This window comes from Pantherophis guttatus, chromosome 2, assembly GCF_059756535.1.
Source record: "Pantherophis guttatus breed Tessera chromosome 2, ASM5975653v1, whole genome shotgun sequence".
Lineage (NCBI taxonomy): Eukaryota > Metazoa > Chordata > Lepidosauria > Squamata > Colubridae > Pantherophis > Pantherophis guttatus.
Window position 1 is genome coordinate 147,972,056 of NC_142064.1, and position 7,876 is coordinate 147,979,931.

Here is a 7,876-nt window from a genome sequence, read left to right on the forward strand (position 1 = left end):
ACTCATACACCATAACCTAAATATTAAGATATGCATAGTACAGTATTTTGAAGTTTTTACACACATACAAAACATAGGTTTTTTAAAAATCTTACCTGCCATACAAACCTCAACTTTGGATCAGGTTATGGATTAGGCAACTCAAATACTTTGGCCACCTAATGAGAAGAGCCTAATGCTGGAAAAAATTGAGGGCAAAAGAAGAAAGGGAGGGCAGAGAACGAAGTGGCTGGATGGAGTCACTGAAGCAGTAGGCATGAGCTTAAATGGACTCTAGTCTAGAGGATGGTGGAGGACAGGAAGGCCTGGAGGAACGTTGTCTATGGGGTCGCGATGGGTCAGACACAACTTCGCAACTAACAACAACAACAATGGATTAGGCAGAGCCTTTTAATGAGTTCTGTTGTGAACGACTTACCTCTGCCTGGGCTCTTCATATTGCAAAGACTGGGAAAGGAGAGTTAACTTTGAAGTTAACTTTTCCTGACTTCAAAGCTTAAAGCATCTGCAAAATGAGATACAGGTAGTCCTTGACTTACAAGCATTAATTTAGTGACCATTCAAAGTTACAATGGCATTGGAAAAAAAGTGATTTAGGATTGCTTTTCACACTTAGAACCGTTGCAGCATCCCCATGGCCACATGATCAAAATTCAGACACTTGGCAACTGACTCATATTTATGACGATTGCCATGTGCTAGGTCATGTGATCACCTTTTGCAACCTTATGACAAGCAAAAGTCAATGGGGAAAGGCAGGTTCACTTAACAACCGTGTTACTAACTTAACTGCAGTGATTCGTTTAACAACTGCGGCAAGGAAGGACATAAAATGGGGCAAAACTCATTTAACAAATATCTCACCAAGCAACAGAAATTTTGGACTCAATTATGGTCATAAGTCGAGGACTACCTGTAGTCACAGCTGCATATTTACTCACCCTCTTTTTGTTCCTGTCTTCAAGATTATGGAGGGGAGGTACAACAGAAATGCAAGAAAGGGGGTGTAGAGGAATTTAGGGCTGACTGTAACAGATTAACAGAGTTGGAAGGGACCTTGTACTAGGTCATCTAGTCCAACCCCCCCTCCCCCAAATACCTTGGGGAAGGTATGAAAGATCCAGTAAGGCCGGGTGGAGGAAGGGATGAGCCATTTTTTAAAAAGTGGGCTGGAGAGACTGGCAGAAAATATCACACAGTCTTGGAGAAAGAGGGAAGTGTTAGAAAGAAACCCAATCCCATCTTGATTTTGTAACATATAGGATGGAATAGAGTAAAAATGAGAGAAGTTGTCATGATTCTGTCACAGTACCTTCCCAGAATCTCTGCCATGCCCATGTCTTTCACCATGCCCCAGTGTCTTTTAATCTGGCCTATCCCCAGAGGGTTAGACCAGGATGTTAAAGGACCCTTCTCCTCTCCAGTCTGCAGTAAGCCTCCATGGATTTTAATTATCTTATCTCAACAATCGATAGTGACAACCAGGGCCAGCTAGTCAGAATCATAGGGCTTGGAGGTCTTCTAATCCAACCCCCTAACAAAGGCAGGAGTCCTTATACCATCTCTGACAAATAGTTATCCAGTCGTTTCTTGAAAACCTTCAGTGATGGAGCACCCACAACTCTGGGAGACAAGCTATTCCGTTGACTAATCATTCTCACTTTTTAGGAAATTCCTCCTTATTTCCATGCCGGTTCCCCTCCCCCCAATTGCTTCTTGCCCTCAGGTGCTCTGGAGCAGGGGTCTCCAACCTTGGCAACTTTTAAGAGTTGTGGATTTCAACTCGCAGAAGCTTTGCTGGCTGAGGAATTCTGGGAGTTAAAGTCCACAACTCTTAAAATTGCCAAGGTTGGAGACCCCTGCTCTGGAAAGCAAATCAATGTTCTCTTCCCTGTGACATCCCTTCAAGTATTGGAAGATTTAACAGCAACAGAGTTGGAGGGGACCTTGGAGGTCATCTAGTCCGACCCCCTGCTCATGGAGGAGACCTGTACTAGGGATTCGAACCGCTGAACTGCTGACCTTTCTGATCAACAAGCTCAGCGTCTTAGCCACCGAGCCAGACTGGTTCTATCGTGTCTCCCTTAAGCTTTCTATTCGTAGGTTAAACATGCCTAGTTGCCTTACCCGTTCATCATATGATTTAGCCTCCAGATCCGTCATCATCGTTGTTGCTCTTCTCTGCACTCTTTCTAGGACCTCGGCATCTTTTTTGTATCATGGTGACCACTATGAAAATAGTGCAAATTAGGATCCAAATTGGCCTATAGTAGATGCCTCTAGGGAGTTATGGAAGAAAAACAATATTGTCCTATGATTTTTAAAAATTTATCTTCTATTACAATTTTATTGGATGTTTAGGAAATCATTTCTTACTAGCTGAATACCCATGCTCCACTACAAAACTATGTGATCGGGCTTGATAAATCGACACTTAGAGTTTGAAAATTAATGAATAGTTATGATCAGCCTCTCCTCTCCTCTCCTCTCCCTCAGGCTTGCCCCACAGAAGCCTCTCCTCTCGATCCCCTTCTCTCCCTCAGGCTTGCCCCATAGATCCTCTCCTCTCCCCTTCTCTCCCTCAGGCTTGCCCCATAGAAGCCTCTCCCCTTCTCTCCCTCAGGCTGTCCCCACAGAAACGTCTCCTATCCTATCCCCTTCTCTCCCTCAGGCTTTCTAGCCCCTTCTCTCCGTGAGGCTTGCCTCACAGGAGCCTGTCCTATGATATCCCATTCTCTCCTGAGTTATTTTGAGGTTGGGAGGGGGAGTAGAATGTCAACTAATTATCATCAGAGCTTGTTATAATAATATAGGAAATACTAATGCTCTGATGGTCATTTCGAAAAATCCTTTCTTAGTGAGCACCTAGAAGCCAAGAGGAACATACATGGCAAATTTCAAGTTTGTAGGCTTTACGGTTCTGGAGATTTGGTGATTAATGTGTGAGTGGTTTTCGCATATATATATATATATATATATATATATATATATATATATATATATATATAGGTCTTTGGTTATTCGGGTCTTCTCCCACGTAAAATTGGAAGTGTCTTGGTGACGTTTCGACGAAGTCTCATTCGTCATCTTCAGGCTGGTGTTCTCGGCTTCGTGCTTCCAGGAGCAATGTGAGATCGCAGCTGTCTCTTCCTTTTAACTGCTAGTGGGGGTGTGAGCTGATTGGGTGGGAACTTGGCTGTGTTCTGATTGGGTGGAGGTGTGTTCTGATTGGTTAGGGGCTTGGCTGTGCTCTGATTGGATGGGGGGTTGGTTGTGCTCTGATTGGCTGGGGGTGTGTTCTGTTTGGGTGGGGACTTGGTTGTGCTCAGCTTAGTCTGAGTTGCAGGGGGATTTGAGCTGGTGAGCTGCGTTGTTGTTGTTTGGCTTCGTGTTTGTGGCCGTGTTTGCTCCTGGAAGCACGAAGCCGAGAACACCAGCCTGAAGATGACGAATGAGACTTCGTCGAAACGTCGCCAAGACACTTCCAATTTTACGTGGGAGAAGACCCGAATAGCCAAAGACCTACATACAAACACCCGCGAAAACCTGAGAAAACATACATATATATATATATATATATATATATATATATATATATATATATATATATATCAACATAGCCATAGAATTTATGTATAATTAATTCTCAAATTATTGTAAAGGCTGACATGTGGAAGCACTGCAATGAAGTAATCATTTTCTAATGGAATGATAGTTCTATGTGTCATGCTAGAATATTGAAAACACATTCACAAATGGCCTCCTTTTTAGTCAAGAGTTTGTTTTAAGAGTTAACTATGGAAGCACAACAGTTACTACAAAATCTACCTGTTATAATATTGTTGCAATTGTCACACAGAACTTTGCAAACACAGCAAACATGTCGGAGGGAGAATTTTCCTTCCCTTGTTTGAACTTCCAATGGAAGTTCAGATGGGGTACAGTGAGGAAAGATTGAGTCCAGTATGGCAGAGAATTAATAACAGAGTAGGGTACAAAGATTCACAGGCATCATAGAAATTACGTTATTAATTTTAACATAAAATAGGAACTGGCATCCTGAAAATCTTTATTTTTAATAATGCTTCTGGCTCCTTATACAAGGTATCCCAGAAATAAGGATCAGTCACCAATAAATGCTGAGAAGAAAATTATGTGTTAGTTGATTACATAAAAGACGGCCAAGAACAAGCATTGATGCAAGTTAAAAATTAGAACTTACTGAATGTTCAAGAATCAAAACATGAGTATTGAAATAATGTAATAAAAACAAGAAAAGAATGCTAGCAAGGAAAAGCATTATGTGGTCAATTTCTATAAAATATCAAAGGGAAAGTGGATAAAGGTAAAACATGGCAATGGCTTATAACTGTAATATTAAAAAAAGAAACTGAAGGCTTGATTTTGGCTGCTCAGGTGCAAGCTATTTGAAATAATACAATCAAGGCCAAAACTGAAAAAAAATATCAAATTCAAAGTGCAGATTGTGCAAAGAGATAGAAAAAACAGTAGGTCATACACTCAGCTCTTGCAACATTGCACCTGCTGATTATAAAACAATCAGCTGGGTTGTTAAGGAGAGCGGTAGGTGTACATATGGTGACAAATGGGCTGTAGGACTCAGGACTGTTGGTTGGCCAAAGATTGCAGGATTACTGCAATCTTTGTTTACCCTGTTGCAGATATACAAAGACTGAAAACAAAGAAATAATAAACTGTTATTACAAATTAAGTCCAATAAGAAGAGCATATCTAAACACTAATTCTGGAAAGAACAACATCCAGTATAAAAAAATAACAGAACATATGCTGATTTATAATATGAAATAAACTATTCACAGAAACAGAATTGGAAGAACTGTAAAGGTCTATTCAGGGCAAAGAAATCAAAACTTTTCAGAAGTAACTCAGATTATAAAGGCAAACCAGGTGGAATCAGCAGAAGAGGAAATCAGCATAACTATTGAATCATTTTCATTCCCAAACCTCTCCTCTGCTTCCTTCTTAGAAGAACAAAGCCCTAATTGAAAAAGAAGAAATGAAACAAAGAATAACTGAACATCTAGAGCAGCACAAAAACAACAGAATAAGATTTTCTGCATTGAAGCTCATTAGAAAGAAACAGCACAAGTATTAAAAGATGTCAATACTGTAATACCAATTATAAGCACCCAGTCACTGCAAGTAACAAACCAACTAATGGAGAGTACAGCTACAGCTGTATCCAAATACCTGGGATGAACAATCAACACGCATGAAAGAAAGTCAAACAATGTACCACGAAGTGGAAGACCATCTTGAAAAATAAAGTCTAAGATCAGATGCAAACTAGAACAGATGAAAGAAAAGAAGCTGAAGAATAGGAAGACCAACGAATATCTGACCAAGAAATAACACCCAGAATCAAAGAAGTTTAAGGAGGCACTGGAAATAATAAAGTAGCAAATAATAATTAGCAAGATCAGTAGATACGAAGCCCAAATTTCACACAATAGTCAAAATCTCCAATTTCAGTCAAATAAAAAATGTTCCTACCAAATCCATCAATGGAGAGGCTGTGTTAAATTAGCCAATACCTGTCAAAGAAGAAACAATGCAGTTCTTGGTGCAGCTATGGAACAACCCAAAGAAATACAAAAAGAATGCAGCTTGGATTTATTTATTTATTTAACATATGGCATTCAGGTTGAATAATAGAGGTGGATCAGTGGTGAAATGCTCCCGGTTCGGACCGGATCACCCGATCCAGTAGCAATGGGAGCGGGTAGTTCAGAGAACCAGTAGCAAAAATCACTGCCCCCCCCCATGCCCAGCTGAGCTGCGCGATCATCAGAGGCTTTTTTTTTTTTTACTTTTAAAAGCATTTTTTCTTCAGCCAAAAAAATGTTTTTAAAGGTAAAAAAAAAAAAGCCTCTGATGATCGTGCGGCTCAGCTGGGATCATCAGAGCCTTTTAAAGCATTTTTTAAAAGGCTCTGACGATCCCAGCTGAGTTGCCTGATCGTCAGAGCCTTCGGTAGAAATAATGCTTTTAAAAGCCTCTGACAACCTCGGCCGAAGAGGTTGTAGAAAAAATGCTTTCAAAGGTAAAAAAAAAAAGTTGGCCACACCCACCCAGTCACATTACCCCCCCTACCACCAAGCCACGCCCACAGAACCGGTAGTAACAAATTTTACATTTCACCACTGAGGTGGATGAGAATACAAAGAAGCTTAAATGAAAGAATTTGTGGAGAAAACGGCAAGAAAGGCCAAGAATTGGTCATCAGCAGGTGACGATAAACTGTACAGTTTTCAGTTGAAACGTTCGACCCCCCGCCCCATTTGTTGCCAAGTAGTTAACAACTTACTGCAAAGAGGCAAAATTGAAGAATGGCTAATATCTGGCAAAACCTACCTGATAATGAAAGATCTAATAGAAGGGAGAGAACCAGGCAACAAGTCTTGCTTACCAACAACTTAACTTTTTTTAACTTGTACAGTAGCTGAGGCAATGCAACAGTATATAGTTGAAAACATGCTCTTTTTCCACTTGAACAGAAAGGACACTGCCCAAACAGCAGAGGAACAAAAGACCAACTGTCTGTCATTGCAGTAATTCTTCTGTCAACAATACTGAACAAGTCAGATCATGGCTATCAAAACATCAAAAACACCTACCCAGCGATCCCATCTCCTTTACATGGATGATATGAAGCTGTATGGAAAAATACCATCAGAAATAGAGTCGTACACAGCTAAGATACTGCAATGGAACTTGGACGGGACAAATGTACCAGCCTCACCATCAATGGAAAAAGTAATGAAAACTGAAATGAAAACGGAAGAAATCAAGATGAAGAAACAACTTCAAGAGTCTGGAGGAAGACACTACAAATTTCTTCTTCTTCTTGTGCCTTATCCATCATCGGACATAGGCGATCATGTTGGCGATCCTATTTTTATCAACAGCCGCATGAAAAAGTGCTGTTGAGTTTTATCCAAACCAGTCCCTTCGATTTTGAAGCCATGATGTTCTTCTTCTGCCTGGACCTCATTTGCCTTCAGTCTTTCCTTGGTGGATTAAGTGAAGCATGCTGTATTTTTCTGGGTGTTGCATCACATGTCCAAAATATTTTAACTTTTGCTTTTTTATGGTTTGGATTATTTCCCTTGGCTTTCCCAGGTGGCTGGGAAATATCTCGGCATCCTTTAAGTTGACAACATCAAGCACACTGAAGTCAAGAAGATTAAAAATGAATGCATCATGTCAGTGTAGATCTTAAAGGCACTGTGGGTGCAATCCCAAAATACCTGGGGCAGCATTTGAATACCATCAGCATTGACAAAATCACCATCCGTCTGTTGCAAAAGGCAGCTATAGTTGGAGTAGCTTAACATGCTGCAATGAAACCTTTTAACGCCATCAAACCACAACATTTGTCTATCCCAGGTTCTTTCAATTTGATAGGTGAATAAAAATACCAAATCCAGTTTAAATACCTGGCTGTGCGACCAGCCATAATAATGTTACAATTCTATTATTTCCTGCATATACATAGTTATTAACATTTTAAAAATAAAATTATTTTTATTTATTGCAACATTTTGACTGCCCTATTCTCAGACATCCTGTTCTGTGTATTTGTGCATTTTTTAGTCTTTAATATTTTTTTTAGCATTTAAAATTATTCTGTTGTATTTCACCCTTCCAATGAATATAAAAATGATTTCATTATATATATATAACATTATTATTTATACAAGTATAATTATATAACCAAACATATAACATGTGATTATATAATCAAATATTGTCCTCTAACAATATTTCTGGTATTTTTCTAATCACAAAACCCATCATGCCAACCATTTAATAGCTCTAAAGTTTGAAGATA